General features: G+C 46.9%; 1 long non-coding RNA gene across 2 annotated transcripts in view; it reads right to left on the bottom strand.

Annotated features, from left to right (window-relative positions):
- LOC123570205 (uncharacterized) overlaps positions 1–19033 on the bottom strand; it is a 55765-nt gene that overhangs the window by 17711 nt on the left and 19021 nt on the right. The window contains exon 2 of one of the 2 annotated variants that reach the window (XR_010583782.1): positions 3548–3755. This is a non-coding gene — a long non-coding RNA (uncharacterized lncRNA). The remainder of the gene's footprint in view (positions 1–3547; positions 3756–19033) is intronic. The other variant, XR_012424913.1, reaches the window with a different exon arrangement.

Here is a 19033-nt window from a genome sequence, read left to right as displayed (position 1 = left end):
CACGGTGAAACCCTGTCTCTACTAAAAAATACAAAAAAACTAGCCGGGCGAGGTGGCGGGCACCTGTAGTCCCAGCTACTCGGGAGGCTGAGGCAGGAGAATGGCGTGAACCTGGGAGGCGGAGCTTGCAGTGAGCTGAGATCCGGCCACTGCACTTCAGCCTGGGCAACAGAACGAGACTCTGTCTCAAAAAAAAAAAAGAAAAAGCATGTTATGGCTGGGCAAAGTGGCTCACGCCTGTAATCCCAGCACTTTAGGAGTCCGAGGCAGGCAGATCACTTGAGGTCAGGAGTTCGAGACCAGCCTGGTGAACATGGTGAAACCCCTGTCTCTACCAAAAATACAAAAATTAGCTGGTCATCGTGGTGGGCGCCTGTAGTCCCAGCTACTTGGGAGGCTGAGGCAGGAGAATTGCTTGAACCCGGGGGGCGGAGGTTGTAGTCAGTCGAGATTGCCACTGCACTCCAGCTTGGGTGACAAGAGTGACAGCTTGTGATAAAAATGGTAGCTCAGGCTCCATCCCTGCGCCTGGACAACTGTCGAGGTCTTCTAAGAAACTGACCAGCAGGGGACAGCAGGTGTCCATCCAGGGAAAGACTCGATGCAAGCCTTCAGGCTGTGATACCCAAGGAGTAGTGATGGGGGCTGGAGGAGAGCCCAGAGCACCATGGAAGCCCTGTGGGGTGGGGAATGGGGCTAGGAGTGGGGCGGAGTGCCCCAAGCTCAAGTGGGTGAGGAGCAACCAGGTCAAGCTCAGGGGGTCTCTGGGAATAGGTGGGAACAGCTTTAGGGGCAGAGAGTAGCAGCAGCCTCAGATGAACCAAGAAGGAAATGAACAGACAGAAAGATGCAGGCTATTTCCCCAGGCTCAGAGCAGACCCACCTAGGGTGAGCAGGAACATTCTGGGTAGAAGAGGATGAGGGACCAGGTCCAGGACAAGTGGGATGGCTCACACCTATAATCCCAGCACCTTGGGGGTTGGGGGCAGGAGGACTGCTGGAGCCCAGGAGGTCTAGGCTATAGTGAGCTATGATTGCACCACTGCACTCCAGCCTGAGTGACAGTGAGACCCTGTCTCAAAAAAAAAAAAAAATGTCTAATGTAAGAATGAGCCTTGCTTGGGTAAGCGGATCTAGGGAGGAGAGGGACTTTGTGCTGGGATGGAAAGGGCAGAGTTCAGCCTGGGATTTGGGATTGGGAGTTGGGGAGTGGGGGAGTGAAAAACAGTTGGGCATGGCTTTGTGGGCTGGGATTTGGAAAGCAGGCTTGGCAGCAGGGAGCTGGGGCAGAGAACTGGGCTGGGGGCCTGGGGAGGAGGGGAGGGAAGGACCCATCAGGCCTCTAGGAGAGGCAGCTCCCCAGAAGCAATACTGGAGCCAGGCTTAGCCTCGCCAGGCCTCACCAGGCCTCGACCTTCCAGTGTCCAGTACCAGGCCTCTGAAGGACCAGGGATGACATGGGGTGAGCCCGTGACACACCAGGCTTGACTCCTCTGCCAGTGGGGAGTAAGGAAGCCTCTTCTTCCTCCTTCTCCCAGGCCCAGGCCTGAAGCTCATAATGGGCTCAGAGAGCTCCAAACCCAGAGCCCATTCTTAGACATGGAGATCCACACAAGGTTATAAGCACAGAAGGGTCTGGGGCTGCAGACTCATGGCTCTGGCTGCCTGAGTAGATGGTGCTCACACCAAGCGGTGTTTCCCTTCTTCACCAGTTTTTTTTTTTTTTTTTTTTTTTTTTGAGACAGGGTCTCACTGTGTCACTCAAGCTGGAGAGCAGTGATCACAGCTTACTACAGCCTCGACCTCCCAGGCTTGAGCAATCTTCCTGCCTCAGCCTCCCCAGTAGCTGGGACCACAGACACACGCCACCATGCTCGACTAATTTTTCAATTTTTTGTAGAGATGGGGTCTCGCCATGTCACCCAGGCTGATCCAGCTTCTGTCTGTGTCTCTGAAACTTGCCCTGAACCCCCTGGAGAGTGTCTGGGGATCACAAGGGCCTCTACTGTCGGGGCTAGAACAGAGTTCTAGCTCAGGGTTGCCTGAGCCCATGTCCCCATTTTATGGAAGAGGAAATCAATGCACAAGGCCATAGAGGCCGAGTTGTATGGAAAAACAGGACTGGAGCTCCCGACCCAGGGTTCTTCGTTCTGATCTGCAGCGTTAAGCAGATAACCACGCAGTGGCTGCGCCAATCCTGTCTGACAAAGGCCCAGGGGAGTGACGTCCCCAAGAGGGGTCTAAAATGCCACTGACTCTGTGATCTTTGTCAAGCCCATCCCTCTCTCTGGGTATAAATGTATTTAAACTCTAAGACGAGAGGATCAGAAAAAAATGGGGAATCGTTTAACCCATTTTATGAGGCGATATTGAGAAGTGACAACATGCTAGCAGCCTTCGCTCTCGGCGCCTCCTCAGCCTTGGCGTCCACTCTGGCAGCGCTTGAGGAGCCCTTCAGCCCACCATGGCACTGTAGGAGCCCCTCTCTGGGCTGGCCGAGGCCGAAGCCAACTCTCTCTGCTTGCAGGGAGGTGTGGAGGGAGAGGTGCAGGGGGGAACAGGGGCTGCTCGCGGCAAGTTCTGAGTGGGCATGGGCTCAGCGGGCCCTGCACTTGGAGAGGTCTGCTGGCGCCTCCTGCCCCAGGCAGTGAGGAGCTTAGCACCCAGGCCAGCGGCTGCAGAGGGTGGGCCAGGTTCCCCAGCAGTGCCGGCCTGCCAGCTCTGCACTCAAATTCTCGCAGGGCCTCAGCTGCCTCCCCACAGGGCAGGGCTCTGGATCTGTAGTCCTCCATGCCCAAATCCCTCCCCCCGCCTCTCCCCCAACCCCTACCCCCTGCGGTGGGCTCCCACGGCCGCAGCCTCCCAGACCAGCTGCTCTGCTGCTCTGCCGCATGCAGAGCACCCAGGGTCTGAGGAGTATGGGCGCATGGCGCGGGACTGGCAGGCAGCTCTGCCCACGGCCCCATCAGGGATCCACTAGGTGAAGCCAGCTGGGCTCCTGAGTCTGGTGGGGACTTGGAGAACTTTTATGTCTAGCTAAGGGATTGTAAATACACCAATCAGCACTCTGTGTCTAGCTCAAGGTTTGTAAATACACCAATCAGTACTCTGTATCTAGCTAACTTAGTGGCGACTTGGAGAACTTTTATGTCTAGCTAGGGGATTGTAAATGCACCAATCAGCACTCTGTGTCTAGCTCAGGGATTGTAAACGCACCAATCAGCACTCTGTCAAAATGGACCAATCAGCTCTCTGTAAAATGGACCAATCAGCAGGATGTGAGAAGGGTCAGATAAGGGAATAAAAGCAGGTTGCCTGAGCCAGCAGTGGCAACCCACTGGGGTCCTCTTCCACAGTGTGGAAGGTTTGTTCGTTTGCTCTTTACAATAAGTCTTCCTGCTGCTCACTCTTTGGGTCTACCCTGCCTTTATGAGCTGTAACACTCATTGCAAAGGTCTGCAGCTTCACTCCTGAAGCCAGCGAGACCATGAACCCACTGAGAAAAACAATTCCAGACGTGCTCCCTTTTAAGAGCTGTAACACTCACCACGAGGGTCTGCAGCTTCACTCCTGAAGTCAGGGAGACCTCAAACCCACCAGAAGGAAGAAACTGTGGACACATCTGAAGGAACAAAGTCTGGACTACCATCTTTAAGAACTGTAACACTCACCGCGAGGGTCCGCAGCTTCATTCTTGAAGTCAGCGCGACCAAGAACCCACTAATTCTGGACACAATATCATCTTACTTTCAATACTGGAAAGACAAAACATGAAAAGAAAATTAGGCTGGGGCAAGGTGGCTCATGCCTGTAATCCTAGGACTTTGGGAGGCCTAGGTGGGTTGCTGGAGCCAAGGAGTTCGAGACCAGCCTGAGCAACATGAAGAAACCCCTTCTCTACAAAAAATACAAAAATTAGCCGGGCATGGTGATGGGTGCCTGTAGTCCTAGCTACTCAAGATGCTGAGGTGGGAGAATCACCTGAGCCCGGGAGGTGAAGGCTGCAGTGAGCCGTGATTGTGCCACTGCACTCCAGTCTGGGTGACAGAGTGAGAACCCTGTCTCAATTGAAAAGCAAAGAAAAGAAAATTACAGATTTTTTCACCTATAAATACAAAAAGAAAATAAAATTACAGGTTATTTTCACCTATAAACACAAGATGAAAATCTTTAAAAATTGGCTAACTGAATTCTGTGTTTATTTCTTTTTTTTTTTTTTTTTTTTTTTTTGAGACGGAGTCTCACGCTGTTGCCCAGGCTGGAGTGCAGTGGCGCGATCTCGGCTCACTGCAAGCTCCGCCTCCCGGGTTCCCGCCATTCTCCTGCCTCAGCCTCCTGAGTACCTGGGACTACAGGCGCCCGCCACCGCGCCCGGCTCATTTTTTGTATTTTTAGTAGAGACGGGGTTTCACTGTGGTCTCGATCTCCTGACCTTGTGATCCGCCCGCCTCGGCCTCCCAAAGTGTGTTTATTTCTTTATGTATTTTTTATTTTATTTTTTGAGACAGGGTCTCAGTCTGTCACCCAGGCTGAAGTGCAGTGGTATGATTGCAACTCACTGCAGCCTCAACCTCCCTGGGCTCAGGTGATCCACCCACCTCAGCCTCCCAAGCAGCTGGGACTACAGGGGTGCGCCCTCACACTCAGTTAATTTTTGTAATTTTTGTAGAGCTGGGGCTTTGCTATGTTCCCCAGGCTGGTCTCAAACTCCTGGACTCAAGCAATCCGTCCCCCACTTAGGCCTTGAAAGTTCTGGGTGGCATGAGCCACCTTACGCAGTCTTACGTTTATTTTTTTTGGAATCACAACCAAAATAGGGTTTATTCCACATAAGAAAGGAGAATTGACCATCACAAAATATATACATTGTATACCTTAAGTTTTCCTTGTTAATTAATAGACTAGAGAAGAAAAACCATGTGATTATTTCATTGGAGGCACACAGGTACATAAAAGACTTTTGATAAATTCAGCAATAATTTTGATTTTTAAATATTATTAGCAAACAAGGAATATAAAAGAACTTATAAAAGCATATAAAAATTACATGCCAAAATTTAGCATATATATATATATATATTTAAACAGGATCTTACTCTGTTGCCCAGGTTGGAGCGCAGTGGCATGAACACAGCTCACTGCAGCCTCCAACTCCTGAGCTCAAGCTGTATTCCCACCTCAGCCTCCTAAGTAGCTGGGACTACAGGTGTGCACCACCACACCCAGCTGTTTTTAAAATTATTTTATGTAGAAAAGGGATCTCACTATGTTGCCCAGGCTGGTCTCAAACCCCTGGCCTCAAGCAATCCTCCCCACTTGGCCTCCTGAAGTATTGGGATTATAGGCATGAGCCACCACACCCAGCCCAAATACATACATATATATATATATGTGTGTGTGTATATATATATATATATATTTTTTATTTTTTTTTTTTTGAGACAGAGTCTTGCTCTGTCGCCCAGGCTGGGGTGCAGTGGCCGGATCTCAGCTCACTGCAAGCTCCGCCTCCCGGGTTTAGACCATTCTCCTGCCTCAGCCTCCCGAGTAGCTGGGACTACAGGCGCCCGCCACCTCGCCCGGCTAGTTTTTTGTATTTTTTAGTAGAGACGGGGTTTCACCGTGTGAGCCGGGATGGTCTCGATCTCCTGACCTCATGATCCGCCCATCTCGGCCTCCCAAAGTGCTGGGATTACAGGCTTGAGCCACCGCGCCCGGCCTCTTTTTTTTTTTTTTTTGAGACGAAGTCTCACTCTGTCAATTAGGCTAGAGTGCAGTGATGTGATCTTGGCTCATTGCAATCTCCACCTCCCGCCTCCCAGGTTCAAGTAATTCTCCTGTCTCAGCCTCCCAAGTAGCTGGGACTACAGGCACCCGCCACCACGCCTGGCTAATTTTTGTATTTTTTTTAGTAGAGACGGGATTTTACCATATTGGTCAGGCTGGTCTCAAACTTCTGACCTCAGGTGATCCACCTGCCTCAGCCTCCCAAATATATTCTTATAGGAGAAGCTTTAGGTACCTCCAATATCAGAAACAACTCAAGGATGCCTTAAATCACGGATACTACCTAAGGTTAGCCCTAGAGTTCTTTTTTTTTTTTTTTTTTTTGAGATAGAGTCTTGCTCTGTCTCCCAGTCTAGAGTGCAGTGGCATGATCTTGGCTCACTGCAACCTCCTCCTCCCAGGTTCAAGTGATTCTCCTGCCTCAGCCTCCTGAGTAGCTGGGATTACAGGTGTCTGCCACTGCATCCACCTAATTTTTGTATCTTTAGTAGAGATGGGGTTTCATCATGTTGGCCAGGCTGGTCTTGAACTCCTGACCTCAAGTGATCCATCCACCTCAGCCTCCCAAAGTGCTGGGATTACAGGTGTGAGCCACAGCTCCTAGCAGCCCTAGAGTTCTTGCTGACATTTCAGAGAAAAGGAAAAGTGTGAGGATTGAAAGATAAGAGGGAAAACTGTGATTACTTGTAGATTATATAGTCACTTACAAAGAAAAACCAATAGAATAATTACCAGATAAAAGGCCAACCTATTAATATAAAAATTAGGTTGGGCACAGTGGCTCACGCCTGTAATCCTAGCACTTTGGGAGGCCAAGGTGGGCGGATCACCTGAGGTCAGGAGTTCAAGACCAGCCTGGCCAACATGGTGAAACCCCATCTCCACTAAAAATACAAAAATTAGCTGGGTGTGGTGGCATGCACCTGTAATTCCAGCCAGTCGGGAGGCTGAGGCAGGAGAATCACTTGAACCCAGGAGGCGGAGGTTGCAGTGAGCTGAGATTGCACTGCTATACTCCAGCCTGGGCAACAGAGCCAGACCCATATCAAAAAAAAAAAAAAAAAAAAAAAGAAAGAGCATTATTGGGACAATTATTGATGAAATTTGAATGAAGTCTGAGATGACATGGTAGTTGTATATCAGCATCAATGTCCCAACTTTGATGGTTATATTGTGACTATGTAGGAATCTGTCCTTGTTTTTGTTGTTGTTTGAGACAGGGTTTCGTGCTGTCATCCAGGTTGGAGGGCGCAGTGGCACAATCACAGCTCACTGCAGCCTCAACTTCCCAGTTTCAAGCAATCCTCCCACCTCCACATTCCAAGCAGCTGGGACCATAGGCATACCACCATACCCAGCTAATTTTTGTATTTTTTTGTAGAGATGGTGATACGGTTTGGCTCTGTGTACCCACCCAAATCTCATCTTGAATTGTACTCCCATAATTCCCATGTGTTGTGGGAGGGACCCGGTGGGAGATACTTTGAATCATGGGGGTGGTTTCTCCCATACTGTTCTAATGACAGTGAATAAGTCTTGTGAGATCTGATGGTTTTATCAGGGGTTTCCGCTTTTGCATCCATCTCATTTTCTCTTGCCGCCGCCAAGTCAGAAGTGCCTTTCACCTCCTGCCATGATTCTGAGGCCTCCCCAGCCATATGAACTATATGTCCAATTAAACCTCTTTTTCTTCCCAGTCTCGGATATGTCTTTATCAGCAGCATAAAAATGGACAAATACAGTAAATTGGTAATAGTATAGTGGGTCGTTGCTGAATGATACCCAAAAATGTGGAAGTGACTTTGGAACTGGGTAACAGGCAGAGGCTGGAACAGTTTGGAGGTCTCAGAAGAAGACAGGAAAATGTAGAAAAGTTTAGAACCTCCTAGAGACTTGTTGAATGGCTTTAACAAAAATGCTGATGGAAATATGAACAATAAGGTTCAGGATGAGGTGGTCTCAGATGGAGATGAGGAACTTGTTGGGAACTGGAGCAAAGGTGACTCTTGCTATGTTTTAGCAAAGAGACTGGTGGCATTTTGCCCCTGCCCCAGAGATTTGTGAAACTTTGAACTTGAGAAAGATGATTTAGGGTATCTGGTGGAAGAAATTTCTAAACGGCAAAGCATTCAAGCGGTGACTTCGGTGCTGTTAAAAGCATTCCATTTTAAAAGAGAAACCATAAAAGTTTGGAAAACTTGCAGCCTGACAATGCGGTAGAAAAGAAAAATCAATTTTTTGAGGAGAAATTCAAGCTGGCTGCAGAAATTTGCATAAGTAACAAGGAGACGAATGTTAATCACCAAGGCAATGGGGAAAATGTCTCCAGGGTATGTCATAGGTCTTCATGGCAGTCCCTCCCATCACAGACCTGGAAGCATAGGAGGAAAAATGGTTTCATAGGCTGGGCCCAGGGTCCCCATGCTGTGTGCAGCCTAGGGACTTGGTGCCTTGTGACCCAGCCACTCCAGCTGTTGCTGAAGGGACTTCGCCCATGGTTTCTGAGGGTGCGAGACCCAAACCTTGGTAGCTTCCATGTGATGTTGAGCCTGAAGATCCACAGAAGTCAAGAATTGGGGTTTAGGAACCTCTGCCTAGGTTTCAGGAGGTGTATGGAAACACCTGGATGTCCAGGCAAAAGTTTGCTGCAGGGATGGGGCCCTCATGGAGAACCCTTTGCTAGGGCAGTGCAGAGGGAAATGTGGGATCATAACTCCCATACAGAGTCCCTACTGGGGCACCACCTAATGGAGCTGTGAGAAGAGGACCATTGTCCTTCAGACCCCAGAATGGTACATCCACCAACAGCTTGCACCATTTGCCTGGAAAAGCCACAGACACGGCTGGGCGCGGTGGCTCAAGCCTGTAATCCCAGCACTTTGGGAGGCTGAGACGGGCAGATGATGAAGTCAGGAGATCGAGACCATCCTGGCTAACACAGTGAAACCCCATCTCTACTAAAGAATACAAAAAATGAGCCGGGTGAGGTGGCGGGCGCCTGTAGTCCCAGCTACTCAGGAGGCTGAGGCAGGAGAATGGCGTGAACCCGGGAGGCGGAGCTTGCAGTGAGCCGAGATCGCGCCACCGCACTCCAGCCTGGGTGACAGAGCGAGACTCCGTCTCAAAAAAAAAAAAAACAAAGCCACAGACACTCAATGTCAGCCCATGAAAGCAGCCAGGAGGGGGACTATACCCTGCAAAGCTGCGGGGGCAGAGCTGCTGCTCCCCAAGACTATGGGAACCTACCTCTTGCATCATTGTGAACTGGATGTGAGACATGCAGTCAAAGGAGATCATTTTGGATCTTTAAAATTTGACTGCCCTGCTGGATTTTAGACTTGCATGGGCACTGTAACCCCTTTGTTTTGGCCAATTTCTCCCCTTTGGAACAGCTGTATTTACCCAATACCTGTACCCGCATTGTATCTTAGGAAGTAACTAGCTTGCTTTTGATTTTTCAGGCTCATAGACAGATCTGCCTTGTCTCAGATGAGACTTTGGACTGTGGACTTTTGGGTTAATGCTAAAATGAGTTAACACTTTGGGGGACTGTTGGGAGGGGATGATTGGTTTTGAAATGTGAAGACATGAGATTTAGAAGGGCCAGGGGCAGAATTATATTGTTTGGCTCTGTGTCCCCACCCAAATCTCATCTTGACTTGTACTCCCATAATTCCCACATGTTGTGGGACCCGGTGGGAGATCATTTGAATCATGGGGGCGGTTTCCCCCATACCGTTCCTGTGGTAGTGAATAAGTCTCACGAGATCTGATGGGTTTATCAGGGGGTTTCTGCTTTTGCATCCTTCTCATTTTCTCTTGCTACCACCATTTAAGAAGTACCTTTAACCTCCCGCCATGATTCTGAGGCCTCCCCAGCCACGTGGAACTGTAAGTCCAGTTAAACCTCTTTTTCTTCCCAGTCTCGGGTATGTCTTTATCAGCAGTGTGAAAATGGACTAATAAAGATGGAGTTTCATCATGTTGCTCAGGTTGGTCTCGAACTCCTGGGCTCAAATGATCCTCCCACCTCTGCTTCCCCAAGTGCTAAAATTATAGGAGTAAGCCACCTTGCCCAGCTCTTGTTGTTTTTTTAAATATTGTACAAAGTATCTAGAGGTGATGGGGCATCATATTGGCAAATAGTTCAGCGAATAATTCAGGGAAGAAACTCAAATAGCTCAGGGAAAAAAAAAAAGTCTTTGTACTACTATTACAACTCTCCTGTGTGTTAAGATTGTTTCAAAATTGAAACAAAAGAAACCTCTAAGCTTTATATTGAAAGTATGTGGAAATGAAGAGACGCAAAACATCCCTAAGGTGAAAGTTTAAAATTTTTATTAAAGACATAAAAGAAGACATAAGTACATATCAATCCCATACTTGGCCGGGCGTGGTGGCTCAAGCCTGTAATCCCAGCACTTTGGGAGGCCGAGGCGGGCGGATCACAAGGTCAGGAGATCGAGACCACAGTGAAACCCCGTCTCTACTAAAAATACAAAAAATTAGCCGGGCGCGGTGGCGGGCGCCTGTAGTCCCAGCTACTCAGGAGGCTGAGGCAGGAGAATGGCGGGAACCCGGGAGGCGGAGCTTGCAGTGAGCCGAGATCGCGCCACTGCACTCCAGCCTGGGCAACAGCGTGAGACTCCGTCTCAAAAAAAAAAAAAAAAAAAAAAAAAAAAAAAAAAAAAAAAAAAAAAAATCCCATACTCATGGTTATGGCAATTTAATGACATAAAGTTGCTGGTTCTCCTTAATTTAATTTACAAACTCACTGCAATCTCAAGCAAAAATTTAGATGCATTTTGTGTTGGAGAAACTCAACAAGCTTGTTCTAAATTAGAACAAAGGTCCACAAAGGGCAGAGTCTGCCAGGTGCAGTGGCTCACACCTGTAATCCCAGCACTTTGGGAGGCCAAGGCTGGAGGATCGTTTGAGACCAGCCTGCACAATGTAATGAGACACTGTCTCTACAGGAAAAAAAAAAAAAAAGAGTAGAGTCAAGAGGGAGAGATAGCCTTTTTTTGTTTTCTTTTTTTTTCTTTTTCCATGACACAGCCTCAGGAGGTCCTGATGACATGTTCCCCATGGAAGAGATTATCTTGTCAAATATACAAATATATAGAAATAGAAAAATAGATATGAATATAGATAGGTAGATTTGATATATAACAAAGGTGGCACCATAAATCAAGGAAGAAAAGAGCAAACTTTTTAGTAGATGGCATTGGGAAAACTGGCTTTGCACTGTATACGATAACAAACAAACAAACTGGCTCCCTAACCTTGACCATTACAAAGGTGGATTCCAGAGGAGGATTTAGTTATGAAAGAACTAAATCTGAAAGGTGAAAGCGTACCACAGCCTTGTGATCTAGAGATGGAGAAAATGCCTCTTAAACTAGACCCAAAAAGCACAAACTGTGAGGCAAGAAATGCTGGATTCAATTATATCACATTTTTCTGTCCAGTGAAATGCCCTGTAGACAAAATTAACTGATGGAAAACTGATTTGTAAAAGATAGTTGCAGTATCTAAAGCTGGCAAGGGGATCAATATCCAGAATATACATGGACCTCCGGCAAATCAATGAGAAAAGGAACAAAAAAAAAAAAAGGGGGAGAAATGAGCTGAGAATATGAACAGGTGATTCACAGACAAGAAATCCAAATGTTTAACAAGATGAGAAGAGGCTCAGTTGCCTGTGCAATCAGAGACACGCAAAGTAGTACAATGGCTGACATTATCCTATGCTCAGCATTTTCCATCTCTCACATTTTTGACAGCCATTTCGCATCCATCAGTCTGGCAAAAATGAGAGAGATGATAATGCTGAGCATTGGTGAGGATTTAGGGAAGCACCCACCATTGTGAATTGCTCTTGGGAAATGTAGACAGTGCAGCCATTCTGGAGAACAATCTGGCTGTATTTAAGTGAACTTAAGCATGCATGTACCCTATGACTCAGAAAGCCCAACATTTAGTTAATGCCTGTATATTAAACAATGGTCTCAAATTTTCACTCCATTGCCTTGTCACAGCCTCATGATAGAATTTTCCCACTCCTAGACTTTGAGCTTAATCACGTGACTTGCTTTGGCCAGTAATATGTTAGCAAGTGAGACATGCAGAAGTCTGAAATGTGCTTAGGCAGTTGGGCTTCTCCCAGCACCATGACAACACACCCAGAGTAGCCCACAGCCTCTCCAGCCTAGGTAGGAGGGCCCGCCTGAGAAGTGAGTAAAGACAGAAAGAAGAGGAGAAAAACCATGAAGAGTCATTCCTGCAGCACCATTTGAATGCCTAGGACCAACAGAATAATGCCAGAATTCCTCCAGGACTTTTCATCCATGTGAACAAATACAGTCCTTCATATGCTTAAGCCAGTTTGAGTTGGGCTTCTGTCACTTACAACAGAGTCTTACTAATTCATCCTCCTTACAGTAACTTTCAACTTCAACCTAATGGAATTATCCATCAATCCTTAAACATTTGGTGTCTCTGTGTCCTTGATCAAATCCAGTTTAACTAGTACTTGTATGAGTGCATACCATATAAAAGATGAAGTGTTCCAATTACAGGGACTATGTGGCACATGTGCTATTCTTTTCCACCTACCTTGCTGATGACCAATATGGCTTACTCAGTTTGATTAGTCCTTTCAAAGAATAAACTTTAAAAACATGGTTGATTTTCATATCTGTTCTTATTTTTGTTATATTCTACTTTCTTTTTTCCCCTTTAGGTTTGATTTCCTATTCTTTTTCAGCTACTTGAGATAGAAGCTTTAATTATTCATTTTCAAATCTTTCTCTTTTCTAATATTTGCATTTTTAAGGCCATGAATTTTCCTCGCTGCACTGCTTTAGCTGCACCCTACAAGTTTGTTTGTTTTAGAGATGGGGTCTCACTCTCTTGCCCACAGTGGAGTGCAGTTGCTATTCACAGGCAAAATCATAGCTCACAACAGCCTTGAACTCCTGGCCTCAAGTGATATTCCTACCTCAGCCTACCAAACAGCTGGGACTACAGGTGTGTGCCACCATAATTTAGTTCAGAATGTTTTCTGATTTCCATTTCAGTTTCTTATTTGAATAGTATAATGTTTAATTTTCAGGCAGTTGGGGATTTTCTTTTTATCTTTTGGTTATTGATTTCTAGTTTAGTCCCTTTGTGGTCAAATAACATAATTTAAATAATTTCAATCTTTTGAAATGTCTTGGGTCTTTTAAAATGACCCAATATATAATTGGTTTTGATAAGTATTGCATGTTCACTTGACAAGATGTGAATTTTGAGTTCTCAGGCCAAATTTATTAAGAGGATGTCTAACTGATCACAGACCTTCTAACATTATATACCAGAAACAACCTTAGAAACCTTCTCAACACAGGGCTCCAGGAAGCCACCATCAATTGATAGAAGTAGGCACTCAATATAGAACCTAGTTTCTGTCTAGTGTAGAGGTTACGGGCCAGATGTCAGAATGCCCAGTGTCAGATGTCCAGCTCTGCCACCTTCTAGCAATATGTCCACGGACAAATTTATCTAACCTCTTTTATCCTCAAGTTCCTTGTCTGAAAAATGCTGCTAATCATAGCTCCTCTGCTGCCTACAGGAATGAGGACTAAATGAGAATAAAGCGCTTAATTCAGGGACTGTCATTTTGTAAGCAAGCTCTAGCCAGAATCCTAGGTCCCTGCATTCCTCCACCCTCTATTCCCCCTTCCACCTAAGTCTGGTCATCCTTCAAGGCCTGAGTAGAATCAATCCCTCCTCTGAGAAGCTGTGGCTACTAAACTTTTTGCCTGTTCTTGTTCAGTTTGGTTGCCTGGCATCTGTGTCCTTTTTTCTAATGTAGAGGAATCTATTTCTCAGAAGTCATTTGGCAGGAGGCAGAAGTGCCTCCCATTGTGGAAGCAAAAATCTCCAGATGTTTGTTTTCCCAGCTTCCCTTGAAGCCTGGGTGTGGTCAGGTGACCGTGGTTCTGCCAATCAGACATTCCCACTGCAGATTTTGCAGGGGCTGAGAAACAGTGTCTAGAGGCAGCAGCAGCTAGGCTGGAAGTGGTTCGCACGTCTGCTGCTAGATGTGGGTCAGGATTGGCAGTACAAGCTGTAGCTTTCGAGCTCTGCTGTTTCTCACTTGACCAGTTCTGTGGGTGCTTTTGACAGCTCCTTGGCCCCGAGGGCTCTGAGCTTGGTTCTCCCGCTTGCCAGTGCCCTGGTACTAACTCAATACCCTTCCAATAAGTTCCCTTGCTGCTTAAATCAATCAGTTTCTGTTGTAAGCAAGACCCCTGCAGTAAGTCCTTTGTCCCCTTTGCTCTCACCTCTAAGGCTCCTACAGCGCCAAGGATCTCCCCACTCCTTGAACCCAGCAAGCCCTGGCTCTGACCATGGTCATGTCATTTTATGGCTCTGTCACATCTCCCCTACTACAGGCTCATAGCTCCCTACCCAAAACTCTAGGGGCCAGAAATGATTCAGAATTCAGAAATTTTCAGATTTTAGAAAGGTGATTTGGTACATATTCTGGGGCCACAACCAGTAATCAACTATATCAATATGTTCACAAACAGTGGGTTTTCATTTTGCATCAAATGAGTTTTGGTGGCAAATTTATGGAAATACTTTCAGTTTTCAGAGAGTTATGAATTTCATGATGGCATCTAGTGAAATGATGAAAAAGAGTGACTTTCAGATCGCAGATAAGGGATTACAGCCCCATAATAAAGATTAATGGCTGGCCGGGTATCATGGCTCATGCTTATAATCCCAGCACTTTGGGAGGTCAAGATGGGCAGATCACTTGAGGTCAGGAGTTCGAGAACAGCCTGGCCAATACAGTGAAACCCCAGCTCTACTAAAAGTACAAAAATTAGCCAGGCATGGTGGCACGCACCTTTGGTCCCAGCTACTCAGGAGACTGAGGTGGGAGAATTGCTTGAACCCGGGAGGCAGAGGTTGCGGTGAGCCGAGATTGTGCCACTATACTGCAGCCTGGGTGACAGAGGGAGGCTCTGTCTCCAAAAAAAAAAAAAAAGACTAACGGCCAATACTAGCTAGCATTTACTGAGTACTTACTGTATGCTAAGAATTGTGCCAAGTGTTAATCCTCACCTCCATGCTAAGGTAGATATGATTTTTTAAATTTATTTATTTTTAGACAGAGTCCTGCTCTGTTGCCCAGGCTGGAGTGCAGTGGTGTTATCTCAGCTCACTGCAATCTCCGCCTCCCGGGTTCAAGCAATTCTCCTGCCTCAGCCTCCTGAGTAACTGGGATTACAGGCACCCGCCACCATGCCCAGCTAATTTTTGTATTTTTTGTAGAGACGGGGTTTCACCATGTTGGCCAGGCTGGTCTCGAATTCCTGACCTCGTGATCTGCCCGCCTCAGCCTCCCAAAGTGCTGGGATTACAGGCATAAGCCACCGTGCCCGGCTGGTAGATATGACTTTTATGCCCATTTTATAATTGAGGAAATTGAGCATAGGGCAGACAATTGAACTAAACTTTAAACTTGAACATACGGCAGAAACTATCCGACACTCGGAAGAGTTTATTATTTTAACAGATGGGAAAATGGAGGCTCAGAGAGGTGAATTGACTTTCCCTCTTCACAAAACAAGAAAGCAGCAGGTTACAATTCCGAGCCATCACATAATCTCCCTTTGAAGTAGGGCAACAAGGCGCCCCTGGGCGTCCAGCCCAGCCCACTCCTCCCTACCCCCACTCTGCCTCTCTCTTGCTATCTAGAGCTTCACCTCACCACCCGACCCTTGTCTGTCACAAGTCTGGGTTGCAATGAGCAGGCAAGCAAGGAAGAAAACGCCAGCCCAGAGAAACATTTGCTCCAGCAAGTGAGCAAAGGAGAATGCAAATTCCTTTTCAGGAACTTGCTTCCACAGGCAAATATCTACGCCTGCACTGACTGGTTATAAACATGCTAAACCCCCAGGTGATTTCAATTCATTGAATTCTGGGCTTGGCTCTCTCTGCCTACTTAGTCCTCAAGTGTCTCTAGAGTCGGTGGTTCCCCCAAACTAGGAGTTTCACAAATCTGCAGTTTTAAAAAGAAAAGACACAGTGAGTGATATAGAAATGCCACGTAAGGGCATTAAGTAACCACAACTCCCAGAGACCTATCTCCATCCTTTCTAGATATTAAGGGCATTTTAACGCCAGCATAGGAGTACACTTAGCTGTATTAAATCATCATGACACTTGTTCTTTTTTTGTGGCTGACAAATTAAGCCCTCAATTAGCAGCATAGCTATCCTGGTACCCAGCAGATGGCTGACCTCCATTTAAAAGGGAAATTCCTCATGGTAAGAAGCAGTCTCACCCAATCCGTCTCTCCTACCCTAGAACAATTTTAGCTGCCTGTCATAAACACTTTCCAGAGCTAAGTGCCTTCCATAACCTAAGAGGCAGTCACCTATTTTCAGCCTCATTTTACAAGTGAGAAATCTGTGGCTCAGAGAGGTTAAGTAACATGACCAAGGGCACACAGTTAATGAAGTGATAGAGCAAAAATTTAAGCTTGAGTCTGTTTAGCTGCAAAATGACCATTCTGTAATACCTTTCTAAGAAACAGAGATGCAAATAACATAATCTGATAAGCACATACCTTGCTTTAGTGAGAGGACCCTAGGAACAATAGTTGAACAAGCAGAACAAACTGTCAGAACCAGCATCTCGAAGTTTCCAAAGAACTTAGATTTACATGGTGCTTGGGCCCTTGAAACACACATTAGGAATTCTGTGCCAGGCTCTTACCATCCATCCATTGAAAGAAAAGTGCAATGCCTCACCAAGATCTGCTGTTTCTGGCTGTGAATTAATATGGATTTGCAGCAACTTCAATTCTTGCCTCCTCAGAAGAAAAAATTGACTGAGGGGCATAAGGCAGAAGGAAAGACTGAGGCAAGTTTCAGAGCAGAAGTGAAAACTTATTTTTTTTTTTTTGAGATGGAGTCTCGCTCTGTCTCCCAGGCTGGACTGCAGTGGCCGGATCTCAGCTCACTGCAAGCTCCGCCTCCTGGGTTTACGCCATTCTCCTGCCTCAGCCTCCCGAGTAGCTGGGACTACAGGCGCTCGCCACCTCGCCCGGCTAGTTTTTTGTATTTTTAGTAGAGACGGGGTTTCACCGTGTTAGCCAGGATGGTCTCGATCTCCTGACCTCATGATCCGCCTGTCTCGGTCTCCCAAAGTGCTGCGAATACAGGCTTGAGCCACCCCGCCCGGCCGTGAAAACTTATTAAAAAGCTTCAGAGTAGGATGGAAAGGAAGTAAAGTACACTTGGAAGAGGGCCAAGTGGGCAACTTGAGTCAAGTGCTCTGATTCTTCCCTTGGGGTGGGCTGTCCGCATGCTCAGTGACATGCCAGCGCTTGGGAAGGAACATGCGCAGTGTGTTTACTGGCGTTGTACGCATGCGCCTTTGAGGTGTTCTTCCCTTACTAGGTGAATGTGCCTAGCAGGTCATATATCAGTTAAACTCCGCCATTTTGCCTCTTAGTAGGCATGTGTGAGCCCACCTGTCCAACTCCTGAGATCTTATCGGGGAGCTGGTGATCACCAGCTTCAGCTGTTCCTGTTTATTGGAAGACTGCCTTTCCCTGGTGCTGGATGCTGCCAATTATTGTTTTAGAGAGACAGTTAACAACTGCCTGCCCATCACCTGATGGTCACCCGACATTCCTGGTGTGTGTGGGGGGGGTGGAGGTGAGGGAAGCCCTCCCCTGCTCTGTTCATGTCTGACTATACCTACCACTACCTACCATAACACTACATTTGCTGTCCTACTATACCTACTACTATCTACCATAACACTACCATTTGCTAACATTTCACGACATTTGCTTTCTCTGTATGTATATATATATCAGCACTGGCCAATGTAAATTTCGGTGATGATAAAAATGTTTTGTACCTTCACTGTCCAATACTGTAGCCACTGGCCACATGTAGCTGTTGTACACTTAAAATGTGGCCACTGTAACTGAGGAAGAGAATTTTTTTTTTCTTTTTTGAGATGGAGTCTCGCTCTGTTGCCCAGGCTGGAGTGCAGTGGCGCGATCTCGGCTCACTACAAGCTCCGCCTCCCAGGTTCATGCCATTCTCCTGCCTCAGCCTCCCAAGTAGCTGGGACTACAGGTGCCTGCCACCACGCCCAGCTAATTTTATATATATATATTTTTTAGTATAGACAGGGTTTCACCCTGTTAGCCAGGATGGTCTCGATCTCCTGACCTTATGATCCGCCCACCTCGGCCTCCCAAAGTGCTGGGATTACAGGCATGAGACACCACGCCCGGCCAGGAACAGAATTTTAAATTGTATTTATTTTTAATTAATTTTAAATTAAGCATAAAAAACATGTGGCTAGTGGTGCTGAATTGGACAACACAGCCCATGGAAATATATTCTTGCATTTTGTTGAACCACTTGAAAATAAGTTTCAGACATCATGACACTTCACACTTAAATTTTTATTTCTGGCCGGGCGCGGTGGCTCAAGCCTGTAATCCCAGCACTTTGGGAGGCCGAGACGGGCGGATCACGAGGTCGGGAGATCGAGACCATCCTGGCTAACATGGTGAAACCCCGTCTCTACTAAAAAATACAAAAAACTAGCCGGGCGAGGTGGCGGGCGCCTGTAGTCCCAGCTACTGGGGAGGCTGAGGCAGGAGAATGGCGTAAACCCGGGAGGCGGAGCTTGCAGTGAGCTGAGATCCGGCCACTGCACTCCAGCCTGGGCGGCAGAGCGAGACTCCGTCTCCAAAAAAAAAAAAAAAAAAAAATTTTTATTTCTTCAGAATAAGGACATTTTTCCTATGTAACCAGGGTACTCTTGTCAGAAGCGTTTGAACCAGAGCAACTCTGTCTTGAATAGGGGCTAGGGAAAAGAAGGCTGAGACTGACTGGGCTGCATTCCCAGGAGGTTAGGCATTCTTAGTCACAGGATGAAATTGGAAGTCAGCACAAGATACAGATCATTAAAGACCTTGCTGATAAAACAGGATGCAGTAGGCTGGGCGCGGTGGCTCATGCTGTAATCCCAGCACTTTGGGAGGCTGAGGTGGATGGATCACTTGCGGTCAGGAGTTCTAGACCATCCTGGCCAACATGGTGAAGCCCCATCTCTACTAAAAATACAAAAATTAGCCGGGTGTGAGGGTGAACAGCTGTAATCCCAGCTACTCAGGTGCCTGAGGCAGGAGAATCACTTGAATGCGGGA

This window comes from Macaca fascicularis, chromosome 1 (assembly GCF_037993035.2).
Source record: "Macaca fascicularis isolate 582-1 chromosome 1, T2T-MFA8v1.1".
Lineage (NCBI taxonomy): Eukaryota > Metazoa > Chordata > Mammalia > Primates > Cercopithecidae > Macaca > Macaca fascicularis.
Note: the sequence above shows the minus strand (reverse complement) of the source record. Positions and strands in the feature narration are given on the sequence as shown.